Raw genomic sequence first — 16,276 nt, forward strand, 5'->3', positions numbered from 1 at the left:
GTTGTCGCCGTTGAGAAACATGACGGCGTCTCCGACGGCGTCAACACTCAGCCTCAGGATCAGAGAATCCCGCCCATTAAATTTTGATTAACTAGGCCCATTTTACCTTTAGATAGCCTAACGTGCTTAACAGTAGTCAATTCTGTGACCTCAGTCACTATCACAGGTTAGCTTGCATCAGTAATCTTCATTTTAATTTTGTCACTTCCTCTTTGTTGATCATCCCAGGACCACCTGCTGTGACTAACTGGACTCCAACACTAACTTATCATGTTAGACAACTATGTTCAATTTACTTGCCCCAGTATCTCAGGCTCTTGCACAATATGTTTGTTGTTCATTCAGGTGACAGTTCCTCATTACCTTGCCAGTATTGCTGCCTCCTTTCCTTACATTAACTGAATGAGCTTCAGCTGTGTTATTATTTTGGGCGAATGACAGGTGGCTGACTACAAAGTGCTGCAGTATCTGCTGCTGGACTCTGTCCCATATTCTGTAGTGTGAGGTGACTGGCATATCACTACCTGCTTGGCAAAGCTCCTCTCATTGCAAATGTCAGATTTCACTTCAGTGGTGCTGTTTTGATTACCCAGGACTGTGATTCATCATCATCTTACCTCCATGTTCACATGAATTGACTGTGGTGCCTGTATGATATACTCTGATGTGCAAATTGGTGTATTTCAGAATTTCATTTTTGTCCTGGAATATGTACTGTTGAGGTTAAAAAAATGACTGCTTTGCCCAATCCAGGCATTGAAGGCAGTGCATGAACACTAATCTGCTTGTGTGAAGCTACTTTCTCAGTCTTTTTCATGGGAATATTAACCAATTTCATTTAAACTGCTTAATGCCTCCACTAACGTTTAGATATGCCAGTTCTTGGAAATACTTTTTTTTAAACTTCATACACCCAGGTTTGATTTGATGTCTTCACAGATTTTAGATGTGTTGGTGAGGAGGTGAGATGGAACATCACTTGCTGCTGCAGACACCAGGCCTGGACTATTTTAATTAATGTGCCTCATTAACATGCCACTTGTCCATCAGCAGAAAATTGTGCAGGAGGTCCTGCACACTCTTCATTCATTGAGCCCACAAAGGAAAGAAAAATCTTTAACTTTCTTGACTTCTTCTGGGGGAGATTCTCCTATGATTGACCAAATAGGAGATCTACAGTCAGGCCTGAGTTCAAAATAGGCTGGGATTGTGATAGCATCACCAGGATCTGATAGAGATCTGCAAAGAAGCACTCAATACCTTTGGGCAAATAAACTTGTTACCTTCAGCATCTTCTACATTTTTCTGGGTGGTTTAGAGTTAAAATTAGTGGCAGCATCAATAATTTGGGTGTGAAATTTAACAATGGTTCGATGCAAGGTAAAGCTCTTTCTTCTTTGGTTGTGTTCATCTGGTGTAGCCCTCCTCAAGCCATTTATCAGGAGCGATAAGTGGTCAGGCCTGTTGTCAATAATGGCTGATCAGGAATCCCCCCTCCTCTTACCATATGCTCTTGGAAGGATTAGTCGATCAATTATCAACTTCCCTGGCTGGATCATGACAGTTCCTCCATGGCTCACAAGCCCCGAGTGTGATTTAAACTCAAAGCTTCTGGCTCGGAGGCAGGGGTGATATCCACTTGTAGGGGGATGTGTACATAGCATGTAGAAATAAAGGCATGGGGGGGGAGATGTAGAGTAAAGGGTTAACTCTGACACTACTCTCACAATAGCTGCTGAGCATGTACATAAGGAGTAATGATATCACAAGAATCTGAGAGATGATCAGTGGCTCGGTCCCAGTGCTTTGCATTCCTGTACGTAGTTAAGTATGTTTCTTTGAAAATGGAGTTTTGCCTCCAGCCATATGTCTTGTTAAGAGTAAGACATCCAGCATCTTCCAAGACAACCAAACAATCGCAGACTACTGAGTCACAAGACCCCCTAAAGCAACTCCATCTTTATGATGTGTTTCAACTCCAACCTCAAAACAGCACCCACCTACTGTAACAGTTCCTATCCCAGGCATCCAGTTGAATGCAGTTATAAATTCTGTGTCAACTGTTTAGGAAGATTGGTGCTGTGGACCCATGTCTGTTAAGATTGAACTGAGACTGTCCAAAAATCCTCTGGATACTCCCTCCACGGCTCGCCTCTGGAGCAGCATCCGTAGCCTCCGACACTCACCCTGCACCACATCTCCCCTACCCGCCCCCCAAATTTACTTGGCCTGGACTCCCGGGTCTTAGATTCTGGAGATGCTTGCAATCCTAGTCTTGTTCAATGCAACTTCTACTGCTTTCCTGGAGTAGAGAGCTACTGGCCAAACAGATTATCCAGCAGCTCTCGGAGCAGGGATTTCCCCCTGAGTGAGGGGCAGAAGTCCTGCCTCCAGCCAAGGAAAACTCCATTATCTGAAAAATGATGTCCAAATGTGTTTCATGCCAACAGAAGATGTTCATCCCATCAGCTAGTGCTGGATCCAAATCAAATGGAAGGCTTCTATCTCACCCACCACATCCTGACTCATTAATTATTCTTCATTAACCACTGCCACATTGTTTCACACTTGTTGAAAATAAATGTCATTGTTCGAGATCAGATTCAGAGCAATAGACAACAGAGGAGCTAATAGTGCTAGGGTCAACGTATGGTTATGTCAGCCACGCTATAGTTGACTTCACCATGTGACAAGGTCAGCAAATGTATGTCAATGGTTCTCCTGGTGCACAGTACACAATATACTGGGAGAATGCTGAGGTCATGAGGTAGACTATTGGGTCCTACCGATTGTTCATTATTTCCAAAACAGTGCCTGATTTATATCTAGTCCCCACAAAAGCCTCCTGAAGAAATTGCTACATATATTGATCACACTTTGAAGGTAAAACAAACAGGAGGTGGTTTTAGGTAAGTAAAACCAAGATCAACTTTGTTGCAGATCCCTCTTAAAGTACAAGTTGTAAGGGATGCTACCCACTCGGCAGTGTTGTGCAGGGTCTTGAAATGCATTAAGCCTTTCCTCTCCAATTTACAAAGAAATTAGGGCCTGGGTTATGTCTGTGCATCATCCATGTTCAGGTTCTAACCATTAATAGTGCTTTGGATCAGTAGTTTCAATGCAGAATAGACAGTCAAGACTTCAGTATATAATAATGTGGGTTACCTGTGCTTGATGTACTGCATTGCTTCAGCCATTGTAAGTTCAGTTCCCACTGCCCACCTCAACCTCTCTGCAATACAGTGGAATGGCTGAGGCCTGGCCTAGCCCCCCCCCCCCGCCCAACTTACTCCAATTGAGGCCTACAAGTGACTAATTAATGACCACTTGAGCTGTTTCCTGCCCACCCTCCATTTTCAGGCTTGCAGGAGGGGTTCAGGGACAGGGGGAAAATTGACTCTGCTCAGGCTTCAGACAGGCAGGAGACAGTGTCTCCATCAATGGCCTCCTTGTAACATCAGATGCCGTCTCCTATCCACACAGAAAAGGTCTGGGCCCTGTGGGTGCTCCCTCCACGGCTAGCCTCTGAAGCAGCATCCGTATCCTCCGACACTCATCCTGCACCTCATCTCCCCTACCCGCCCCCCAAATCTACTTGGCCTGGGTCTTAGATTCTGGAGATGCTTGCAATCCTAGTCTTGTTCAATGCAACTTCTACTGCTTTCCTGGAGTAGAGAGCTACTGGCCAAACAGATTATCCAGCAGATCTCTGAGCAGGGATTTCCCCCTGAGTGAGGGGCAGAAGTCCTGCCTCCAGTCAAGGAAAACTCCATCATCTGAAAAATCCTGGCACGTGACTGGAAGAAGGGGGAAAAAGAGAAAAGACATCCAGCCTTAGGCCTAGGTAAGACCTCATAGTTCTGTTTTATCATCCTTATAAATCTTTTTTGCATCCTCTCCAGTGCCTCTGCATCCTTTTTATAATATCGAGAGCAGAACCGAATACAGGAATCCAAGTGTAGCGGAACCGAGGTTTGATACACATTCACCACATTGTTCCAATTTTGAACTCTGTCCCTCCAGAAATAAACCTTAATGCTTGGTATGACTTTTTCTGGCTTTATTAAGTCATTACTTTTAGATCCCGTTGCTTCTTGCCCATTTGAATTTGTATTTTCTAGGTATTATGTGACCATGGCCTGAATTCTCCACTTCCTGCCGCCAATCGCGAGAACGTCAATTGGGCAGAGTAAAGCACAGGAGGGAAAAATCACGATTTACGTCTGCCACTGATTCCTTCGCCATGTTCCGATCCCACGTTGGTGGAAATATCAAAGTTTTCGCCCCGCACCATCGGGTCCATGCAAAATTTCATTTGCATGGATTTCGATATCTTTAGCGGTTTGGACACTTCATGCCCAATCCCTCTGCAACGTTCCACCCCTCTTAGGCAAAGTCTCACTGGGGCGAATTGGTGCAAGTATTTACAAGCGTGGCATTGGTGCCACGGTGTTAAGGGGGAACGGGATACTAATAAAACTCTCAAAACCTCTCAAATGTTGTCAGGCCTCCTGGAGGATGATTGCTAGAGGGAGTAGCAGGAAATAACTTGGTGCCAAGTCTGTAGACTCGGGTGTCTACTCGGAATTGGAGTGGCTGCCATTGCTGCAATATGTGGATTTAAATGCACCCCTTTGCTGCTACTTACAGGCTCCTGGCTGTTCACACTGCTCACTCTGTCCTGTAAACGTTCATTTGATTTCGGAGACCACCCAGGCTGCCCCCCTGGAAACTGTCATACCCCAGCCTATCAGCAAGGGGATGTGTGTGGCCCACCAGGTGTTGGCACTCCCCAAAACGCTGCCCCACTGCTGAGGAAGCAAGGAATTAGCAGAGCTCATCCCAACCAGAGGACACATGCACTGTGGCTTTTGGAACCCTCCATGACTCTCTGAATGCCTCACCAGTGATTCCAGCCCTCAAGATCATGAGCTGTCTCCTCACAGAAGGAGATACGCATCAGTGGATGTCTCATATCCCGAGAGGGCTGTGTGTCAGGGCATTGTCAGGAATCCTCCTTGTTCGATTTGATGTTCACTTCCTTTCAGTTTATGATTCATGAGAATTATGGAGCCAGTCAAGTTGGCAATTCTTCTGATTGCCCATACCATCGAGCTACTGCTTGCGGCTAGGAACAGCGCCCTGCGGAGGAGTGTAGCACCGTCAATATGACGCGAGGCAGGTTGAGGTAATGCCAATTGAAGGCTTTATTAAGCAGAACTTTATCCCCAGCAGCGTGGTTACAGAATACAACTGCTGAGGGAAATGGAGGGAAAAACTGGGTTCTTATACCGGCATTTCTGGGTGGAGTCCAGTAGGTGGCAGATCCTATCAGGACCTGGCATCCCTCCACCAATAGCCTGTCGACGCGTGGTGTACCGTATTACCCCTAATACATACAAGGAGGGAGAGGCAGGACCCATTGATCTTCCAGGAGTAGAGCCACAGATTGCAGAGCCTCAGAGGAGACATTACCGGCCACGGGTATTCCAGCATAGAACTTCCTACCTCCAGATTTCAGAGGTCCAGTGTCGGAGAAGACCACGTCTGTCCCGGGGATGGTGGACCACTTGTTCTGGGTGATGCAAGAGTTGGCACCACATGGACTGGGAGGTCTCCTGTCGTCTGTGGTCCTTAAAGTTACTGCTGCTCTGAACTCCTATGCCTACGGCTTGTTTCAGGCCTGCAGGGCTGACTTGTGCAGCACTTCCAAGTCATCACCTCACAAATGCATAAGGGAAGTCACCGCTGCGCTATTTGTAAGGGCCCACGTGTACATCAACTTGGACCAGAACCAGGCAAGCCAGGACACCAGGGCCATGGGCTTTGCCCAAATAGCGGGCATGCCCAGGTGGAGGGTGTCACTGACTGCACCGATGTGGCTCTGCACTCCCCATGGCGGCATGAGGTACTATTTGTGAACCACAAGGGGTACTACTCGCTCAATGTCCAGATCGTCCATGTCCACGCAATGGGCATCATGCAGGTGTGTGCCCATTTCCCGGGGAGCCTCCATGATAGTAACATCTTGTAATGCTCGCAGATCTTAGCCGTTTTTGGGGGAGATCAGTGGTTGGAGGGATGGCTCTTCAGGGATGCTGTGTTCTGTGATCTTGATGTTGCAATGATATACAGAGAGCATCTAGTTGTTTAACTAGAACAATGATTTATTGATGAACACATGGAAAGATAACAAACAGATTACTATGTAGACAAAGTTGCTTAATGAATTCTGTGAACTCTTCTGGAGGTACCCTATGTGCAACTGTCCTATTGCACACCTTATTATCAACGAGCGAGTATCTCACGTCACGTGACCGATGTCTAACGCCACCAGGTGATTGGAGGTCGCACTACTAACTATGTACAAAACTATTCAGAGGCATATCAGCACAGGGGGTAACGGATATCCACTCAAGACATGGATGATGTCACCAGTGCTGAGGCCCCGAACACCAGCTGAGAATCGGTATAATGAAGCTCATGCGTCAACGCTTGCACTGCTCAGGATTTTGGTGTGGGGTCAGTCAGGGAACCGACTCTTTGAAAAAATATAGTCAGATTCTGCCCAAGAAATGACTTTTATTTTGGAATGTCTTTTGGAGTGATTTTTATTTGAATCAGAAAAGTCAATGCCAATCTTTAGTGTAAGCTAGGTGTGATCTGAAAGAAAGCGCAACTCAAATGGAATGCAACATGCATTAAAAGAGGGCTAAACTGGCCCTATTTTCAGCTTTCACTGCCTTTGGCTGCTTTCATTTGAAATGATGCAGTTAATTCATCCCTAATTATAAGGAATAATCTGCTTTTCTCTGTATCAAATTTTCTAGTGGATCCAAAACATCATCTATGGATAGATTTGTACCCCTGTCTTCTACACTACCAAAAGAACAAACAGAATCATACAATATTCATCAAGATAAAATGCCATCGCCGAAAGTTTAAAGCTGCTTCTCACTTCAATTTTACCTTTATGCTATACTAGCATTTGTGAATAACTCCATCTTGCACTCTTATCTGGTAGGTCTAACAGCACATTCCAATTAAAGAAAGTCAACTCTTGCAACTTGACTGATATCTAATAATCACAACAAAATATATATTGACTCAAAATGTATAGTTCCAATTGAAATTTCCTATTATTTACCATCATAATCCTATGATCCTTCTCATTTGCTTAGTGTGACCAGCTAGAAACAGGTATTGCTGCTGCCACTGGGTCAATGTGACATTCACAGAATGTAATGTAACTGAATACAAACTGGGTGCACATACTTTTTGTCATTAGCAAAACAGTACTTCATAAACAGAGGAATATTCAACAATACTTGTTTGTTTCTTTATTGGAACCAAGTTTGTTTCACATTATCAGCAGTATGAAAAACATAAAATTTGATATTGTAATAAAGTCTACAGCCAAAATGAGCAGGTGCAATATATTAGAAGAACAAACTATGGGTTGTGAGAAGAGCTCCAGGGGGATTAAGTGAGAAGTGGAACTAGGGGAAAAAACTGTTAAGGTAACTTAAAAGAATGTGAAAGCTAGTATTACCTATGAGAAATATAGCAAGACAAAGACTGAAGTTGGTGAACAAGAGCCAAAACTAAACTAAAGACTTGAATGGAATTATTTTCAAAGTTACAACAATTTGTATTTATATAGCACCTATAAAGTAATGAACCTTCCCGAGATGCTTCACAGAGACATTTTGGGTGGAATTTTCCACCGGTGAGGTTTTCTGCTCCCATCGATGTCAATGGACTTGCGAATGACTCCCTGCATTTTCTAGCCCCATGCCCCGTGACGGAGCCATAAATTCAGCTTGACAAAATAAAGCATGAAACTGAATCACATAAGGTGATATTGGGCGTCATTCTCCGACCCCCCAGCGGGTCGGAGAATGGCCGTTGGCCGCCGTGAATCCCGCCCCCACCGGTTGCCGAAGTCTCCGAAGGGAGAAAAGTCGGCGGGGCGTTAATGGCGCCGCAGACGTCGGAGAATGGCACGAGTGTGCGCAAGGCAGCCGATTTTGGGCCTGCCGATATTCTCCCTTCTGGATGGGCCGAAGTCCCGTCGACGTGATGACCGGTCACGTCGACGTAAATCAAACCTCCTTTTCATCGGCGTGAACCTGTGCTCCAGGTTCACGCCGACCAGCGTGGAGGTGAGTGATGGCCTGGGGGGTTGGCCGCTGGGCAGGCGATGGCGTGGCCGCAGTCTGAATGTGTGGGGGAGAGGTGTGTGCAGGGTTTTGTGTGTGTGTGTGCGGCGGGGGGGGGGGGTGGTTAGAGTGGGCTGGGCTCCGGGGGAGTGCCGGGAGGGGGGTCCGTGCCGGGGAGAAGGATGGGGGGCCGTGCCGGGGAGGAGGATGGGGGGTCCGTGCCGGGAGGGGGATGGGGTGTCCGTGCCTGGGAGGGGGATGGGGGGGTCCGTGCCGGGGAGGGGGATGGGGGTGTCCGTGCCGAGGAGGGGGATGGGGGGCGGGTCCGTGCCGGGGAGGGGGATGGGGGGGTCCGTGCCGGGGAGGGGGATGGGGGGGTCCGTGCCGGGGAGGGGGATGGGGGGGGGTCCGTGCCGGGGAGGACGATGGGAGGGGGGTCCTTGCCGGGGAGGAGGATGGGAGGTCCGTGCCGGGGAGGAGGATGGGGGGGGGTCCGTGCCGGGGAGGAGGATGGGAGGTCCGTGCCGGGGAGGAGGGGGGGTCCGTGCCGTAGAGGAGGATGGGAGGTCCGTGCCGGGGAGGAGGATCGAGGTCCGTGCTGGGGAGGAGGATGGGGGGTCCGTGCCGGGGAGGAGGATGGGGAGGGGGGTCCGTGCCGGGGAGGAGGATGGGAGGTCCGTGCCGGGGAGGAGGATGGGGAGGGGGGTCCATGCCGGGGAGGAGGATGGGAGGTCCGTGCCGGGGAGGAGGATGGGAGGTCCGTGCCGGGGAGGAGGATGGGGGGTCCGTGCCGGGGAGTAGGATGGGGGGTCCGTGCCGGGGAGGAGGATGGGGGGTCCGTGCCGGGAAGGAGGATGGGGGGTCCGTGCCGGGGAGGAGGATGGGGGGTCCGTGCCGGGGAGGAGGATGGGGGGTCCGTGCCGGGAAGGAGGATGGGGGGTCCGTGCCGGGAAGGAGGATGGGGGGTCCGTGCCGGGGAGTAGGATGGGGGGTCCGTGCCGGGGAGGAGGATGGGGGGTCCGTGCCGGGAAGGAGGATGGGGGGTCCGTGCCATGGAGGAGGATGCGAGGTCCATGCCGTGGAGGAGGATGGGGGGGTCCGTGCCGGGGAGGAGGATGGGGGTGGGGGGGTCCGTGCCGTGGAGGGGGATGCGAGGGCAAGTGAGTTGGTCCACCTGGCCAGGTGCCAGCCTCCAACAGTTGGACCCATGCGGTCCATGCCACCTGGCTGGGGGGAAGGAGGAGATATGGGCAATGATGACATGTCGTCGTTCCCACCCCCCCCACCAGGCCGTCATGTTTTCCGATCATCCAGCGATGTTGGCCGCCGTGGCGGCAGCCGCTAATGTCTATGTTGCCCTGGATGAGGAGGAGGAGGAGGAGCCCCGTGTGTACCGGCCCCGGCAGTCATACCAGGACTTCAGGGACCGGGAATGCAGGTGGAGACTCCGGATGAGGCGGGAAACCGTGGCACACATCTGCCACCTGCTGGCACACCTGTCACCGCGTGGCACTGGCGGGGGACACCCGCTCCCCGTGTCTGTCAAGGTTACGGTGGCCCTGAACTTTTATGCAACGGGGTCATTCCAGGCACCGAGTGGGGACCTGTCCGGCATATCGCAGACATCGGTGCATCGGTGCATACGGGCAGTGACAGGTGCCCTATACGCCATGGCGCACCGCTACATCCGCTTCCCTGTGGACCGGGCCAGCCAAGATGCCCGGGCCGTGGGCTTCTCTGCCGTGGCCGGGTTCCCCATGGTCCAGGGCGCGATTGATGGGATGCACGTCGCCGTGCGGCCACCTGCAGATAACAGGGCCGTGTTCACCAATAGGAAGGGGACCTATTCGATGAACATACAGGTGGTCTGCGACCACCGCATGATGATCCTGCACGTCTGCGCCCGTTACCCAGGCAGTGTACACGACTCATACGTGTTGTCGCGGCCATCCATCCCCACCATTTACGAGGGATGCCATCCCCGGCTGAGGGGTTGGTTGCTGGGCGACAGGGGCTACCCATTGCGATCGTGGCTGATGACGCCTATACGGAGTCCACACAATGAGGCGGAGAACCGCTACAATGATGCCCATGTAGCGACAAGGGGAGTGATAGAGAGGTGCTTTGGCGTGCTGAAGATGCGTTTCAGGTGCCTGGACCTCTCTGGGGATGCTCTCCAGTATCGGTCAGATAGGGTCGGCCGCATCATTGTGGTGTGCTGCGTCCTGCACAACATAGCCCAGCAGAGGGGCGATGTGCCGCAGGCAGAGGAGGGCGGAGTGGAGGAACAGCAGGAAGAGGCGCAGTCTTCCCCAGATGAGGGGGATGGGGGCAATGGTCAGGGCAGATGGGCTAGGCACAGCCGGGTGGCTGTCCACCGTTACCGGCTGGCCCAGCGGGCACGGGACAGACTGATAGCCGCCCGCTTCACTGACTAGATGGGCGTGGGAATCGGGTAGTGTGGCCACAGACCGCACACCATGGCAACAGCCGACCACCCACACCCCCCACCCATCCACCCACCCAGCACCCTCACCCCCCTCCCCAACCCCACCCACCCCACCCGCATGCACACCACCCCCCCCATTGCCGATCCACCTGCGGCACAATGGCCGGGCTCTCACAGTTGCGGGTGGACGCGTGTCTATTGCAGGCCATGGAGGATGATGACAACCCGCCCTGCGATGAGCTCCTGGCTCCACATCGTTGGACTATGTCTGACCCATGCCACAGTACCACCATCCACCCGGACCATCCCTGCATGCGGCTGTGACACTGCAGCGCACGGTCCCGTCATCTGCACGGGGGGATGTTGATGGCGGCCCAGGGGGAAGGGGGCAGACTCACCTGGGGCTGAGGTAAGACCACCCCTCACACACACACCTGCGCTCAACGTACATGACACCCTCGCACGCTTTGGACAGAGCACAAAGGCAGCTTCTGTTGGTGTAACATTGACTTTAATAACCAAAGGAGTTCATGCACGTGCCCTAGCCCCTAAAACTCATCTGTGCCCTGCACCCATGCCAACTTACTCAGTGTCTAATTGTTTGGCCTTACGGGCCCTTTGACTACGTCTACGTGGTTCCCCAGACGGTACAGCAGAACTGGAGGTGGACTCCTGTGATTCCTGCCCTCTGACACTGGATCCCTTTGGCGGCCGTTTCCTGGGACATCCTGGTCTAGATGGGCCAGGCTGCGGCCCGGGCGACTGGGATGGCGAGCTGCCAGCCTGTCCTGCCCGTTGCCCACCCGATGCACCTGGGGCGGAAGGGGGGGGAGTCCGAGGTGTCGCGGTGTTCCGGGACCTCCCCTACAGGGGGAGCCGGGACGGACCACACCACCTCCTCCTCCCTCGGGGTGCCCGATGGCCCCCAGGCCTCTACATGGGTGGGGGATGCAAACGGACTGGCCATCCGACGCCCCCCCGACATCTGGCGCTGCCAGTCCTGGAGGCCCGTGCTGGTGTCGACATGGGTCTGCAGGTTTGCAGCCATGGAGCCCAGGGGGTTGGCAAACCCTGTCTGTGACTGTGCGACGCCGGCTCGCACATGGCCACTGGCGCCGATGCCCTCAGCGATGGCCTGCTGAGACTGGGCCATGGCCTGCAGAGACTGGGCCATGGCCTGCAGAGACTGGGCTATGGCCTGCTGAGACTGGGCTATGGCCTGCTGAGACTGGGCTATGGCCTGCTGAGACTGGGCCATGGCGTTGAGCGCCTCTGCCATCTGGCGCTGGCACTGGCTCATGGCCTCCTGTGAGAGTGCAGCCATGTCCTGGTCCACAGACGCCGCCTGCACGGAAAGCCCCAGGCCTCGCAAACCGTTCCCCATGTCTGACACCGTCGCACCCATTGCCTCCACCGCGGATGCCACCCGTGCGGTGTCGGCCTGGGTGGCACACATGACCGGCACCACTCCCAGCTCCTGGACGCGGGTGGACTCCTCCACCTGCGACTGCAGCCGCCGCAAGCCGGCCGTCACCCTCGTCGCTCGTCTCCGGGTCGGTGGTTGCATCGGATCTATTTGTGGGTGTGGTAACTCCAGGAACCCGGGATCCATCTGGGCAGCAGATGTTCGCTTGGGCTGGGCTGCCCTCCGACTGCCCGGCCCCTCTGCTGCTCCTACCTCCACCTGCTGTACCGGGACGGCTGTGTTGTGCGCACCAGTGAGTGTACCAGACGCCTCATCACTAAAGTGCCCAACCGAGGTGAGTGTTTCTGCGATGGTGGAGGGTGTTGGTGTGAGCAGTGGCGTTGTGTCGTGCTCTTCGTCCCACTCTGAGTCCATGGCACTTTGGGGTGGGGGTTCGTCTCCACCCATCCACTCTGAGTCACTGTCCGGTATTTCGTCTTCCTGGGTAGTGCTGTCCCGGGTAGTGCTGTCCCGGGTAGGGGTGTCCCGGGTAGGGGTGTCCTGGGTAGTGGTGTCCTGGTTAGTGGTGTCCTGGCTCGGCTGTGACCGGGGCCTGTGGCTGCCCCTCTCGTCGCTGGGTGGCACACGCCTGCGTCGTCGCACCCACACGTGACGGGGGCGTCGTCTCCCTGTTGCTCCAGGTCTCTCCGTCTCCCGTGGTGTGCGAGGGGCATCCTGCGGGCGTCGCATGCCGGAGGGTCCGGGTCTCTCCGTCTCCCGTGGTGTGCGAGGGGCATCCTGCGGGCATCGCATGCCGGAGGGTCCGGCTCTCTCCGTCTCCCGTGGTGTGCGATGGGCATCCTGCGGGCGTCGCATGCTGGAGGGTCCGGGTCTCTCCGTCTCCCGTGGTGCGCGAGGGGCATCCTGCGGGCGTCGCATGCCGGAGGGTCCGGGTCTCTCCGTCTCCCGTGGCCTCCGAGGGGCATCCTGCGGGCGGTCTGCATCTGCGGGGGTGGGTGCCTCAACGTTTGCTCCTGCGATACACAATGAAGCATGCATGGTTAGACACGCAGACAGTGATCAGGTGATATGGGGGAGGGGGATATGGGGGAGGGGGGATATGGGGGAGGGGGGATATGGGGGATATGGGGGAGGGGGGATAAGGGGGAGGGGGGATATGGAGGAGGGGGGATATGGGGAGGGGGGACATGGGGGATATGGGGGAGGGGGGATATGGGGAGGGGGGATATGGGGGAGGGGGGATATGGGGGAGGGGGGTATGGGGAGGGGGGATATGGGGGAGGGGGATATGGGGAGGGGGATATGGGGGAGGGGGGATATGGGGAGGGGGAGATATGGGGAGGGGGATATGGGGGCTATAGGGGAGGAGGCTATGGGGGAGGGGGGATATGGGGGAGGGGGATATGGGGGAGGGGGGATATGGGGGAGGAGGATATGGGGGAGGGGGATATGGGGGAGGGGGGATATGGAGGAGAGGGATATGGGGGATATGGGGGAGGGGGGATATGGGGGATATGGGGGAGGGGGGATATGGGGGAGGGTGGATATGGTGGAGGGGGGATATGGGGGGAGGGGGGATATGGGTGAGGGGGTTATGGGGAGGGGGGATATAGGTGAGGGGGATATGGGGAGGGGGGATATGGATATCGGGCGGGGGGGGGGGGAGGCTCACCCTGCCTGCTCTGACGAGGTCGTTCACCTTCTTGTGGCACTGGGTGCCTGTCCGTGGTGTCAGGGCCGCAGCGGTGACGGCCTCATCCACCTCCCTCCACAGACGCCGGCTGTGGCGTGGGGCAACTCTGCGGCCGTGCCCGGGATACAGGGCGTCCCTCCTCTGCTCCACTGCATCCAGGAGTGTCTCCACATCCCGTGACTGGAACCTCGGGGCTGAGCGGCGGCCAGCCATCCAGTCGGGTGTTCCGGTCGGGTGCTCCGGTCGGGTGGGGGGGAGCAGCGCGTCCTTATGAGCCACCACGCTGTGCGGCGTGTATGACGCTGCACGGCGTGAACCATGTGCGCAAGCGCGGATCCCGTCACGTCGCTGCTAGCCCATTTTGGGCCGGAGACTTTGCAACGATTTTTCCGGCGTGACGCAAGTCAGATTTGTGCCGTTTTTTGTGCCGATCGGCGGACTTTGCGCCAATAACGGAGAATTTCGCCCATTAGATTGGGGCGAAATTTTCCCCCAACGGCGCGATGTCCGCAGACTGGTGCCAGAAACGGCGCCAATCAGACGGGCAACGCGCCGGCCCAAAGGTGCGGAATGCTCCGCATCTTTGGGGGCCGAGCCCCAACATTGAGGGGCTGGGCCGGGGCCAGAGGGATTTCCGCCCCGCCAGCTGGCGGAAATGGCATTTGTTGCCCCGCCAACTGGCGGAAATGGCGTTTGTTGCCCCGCCAGCTGGCGGAAATGGCGTTTGTTGCCGGCGGGGGATCGGAGAATGACGCCCCAGTTGTCCAAAAGCTTGATCAAAGAGGTCGTTCTTCAGGAGCGTCTTCAAGGTGGGAAGTGCGGCAGAGAGTTGGAGAGGTGGAGGGAGGGAACTCCAGAGCTGGGCACCTCTTCATGAAAGCATGGCCACCATTGGTGGAGCAATTATATTAGGGAATGCACATTCCGCCAGAGTTTGAGGAACACAAATATCTCAGAGGCTTGTGGGGCTGAAGGAAATTAGAGAAATGATCAGACAAGCCATGGAGAGATTTGAAAACATGAATGAGAATTTTAAATTCAAGAGGTAGCTTGACCAGGAGCTAATAGAGATCAGCGATCATTGGGGTGTATTGGGAACAGGACTAACTGTGAGTTAAGGCACAGGCAGCAGAGCTTTAGATGACATCAAGGTTATCGAAGTTCAGGCTACACAGTGGCGCAGTAGTTAGCACTGCTGCCTCACGGCACTGAGGTTCGATCCCGGCTCCGAGTCACTGTCCGTGTGGACTTTGCACATTCTCCCCATGTCTGCGTGGGTCTAACCCCCACAACCCAAAGATGTGCAGGCTCGGTGTATTAGCCATGCTAAATTGCCCCTTTGTTGAAAAAATAAATTGAAAAATGAAAATGAAAATGAAAATCGCTTATTGTCACAAGTAGGCTTCAATGAAGTTACTGTGAAAAGCCCCTAGTCGCCACATTCCGGCGCCTGTTCGGGGAGGCTGGTACGGGAAAGGGTTATGGAAGTAGAATGTGGAAGACTAGCTAGGAGTGCATTGGTAAGTCGTGCCGAGGTAACAAAATAAAATATATAAGAATTCATACAAAAGTCAGATGAGAATAAATGAAATTAGTTTTAAGAGTTTGAGTGAGAGAAAGTGGTCTGCAGAGAACAGTTTAGAGATCTAGGGCTGGAGTTTCCGGCCTTCCAACCATGTGTTTCTCGATAACGGGAGGGGGCGCCCTGTTCGTTGGCGGCGGGATTATCTATACCCACCACTGTCAATGAGATTTCCCATTGAAACCACCCACACCACCGGGAAACCCACAGGCGGCACTGTGCTGCCGGTGGGACCAGAGAATGCTGCTGCCAGCGATAGGTTGGAGAATTCCGGCCCTAAAAATTGTCTGGTGAAGTAAGCGATGCATTCAAGATCACATAAACGCTTTAAAGTGTACAATTCAGTATTGGGGATTGGAAAACGGTCGACCTCTGAAATAAATTGTACACATCACTTTACAAAGACACAAACTATTGACAGATCCCAGATAATGTGGCTCAAAAATCTAATATATAATATATATATAATATCACATATATATATATATATATACCAAAAGCACATTAACAAAAGAAAAGTTACAAAGTTGTCCAAGCAATAAAGAGAGCTAATTTTGAAATATTTGTTATTTTTATACTTGGTTACTACCATGTGTTAATTCGAATGAAGGCCACCTTGGGCAATATTATTACTAATTAATGTGTTATTGGTAAATTGTTTTTTTCATGTACGGGATGTGAATGTCGCTGGTTAGGCCAGCATTTGTTGCCCATCACTAGTTGCCCTTCAGAAGGTGGTGGTGAGTTGCCTTCTTGAACCGCTGCAGTCCTTGAGGTGCAGGTACACCCACTGTGCTGTTAGGGAGGGAGTTCCAGGATGTTGCTTCAGCGACAGTGAAGGAATGGCGATATATTTCCAAGTCAGGGTGGTGAGTGACTTGGAGAGGAATTTCCAGATGGTAGGGTTCCCAGGTATCTGCTGCGCTTATCCATCTCGATGATGGTGGTCATGGAAAGGAAGGTT

The sequence above is a fragment of the Scyliorhinus torazame genome, chromosome 9 (assembly GCF_047496885.1).
Source record: "Scyliorhinus torazame isolate Kashiwa2021f chromosome 9, sScyTor2.1, whole genome shotgun sequence".
NCBI classification, from domain to species: Eukaryota; Metazoa; Chordata; class Chondrichthyes; order Carcharhiniformes; family Scyliorhinidae; genus Scyliorhinus; species Scyliorhinus torazame.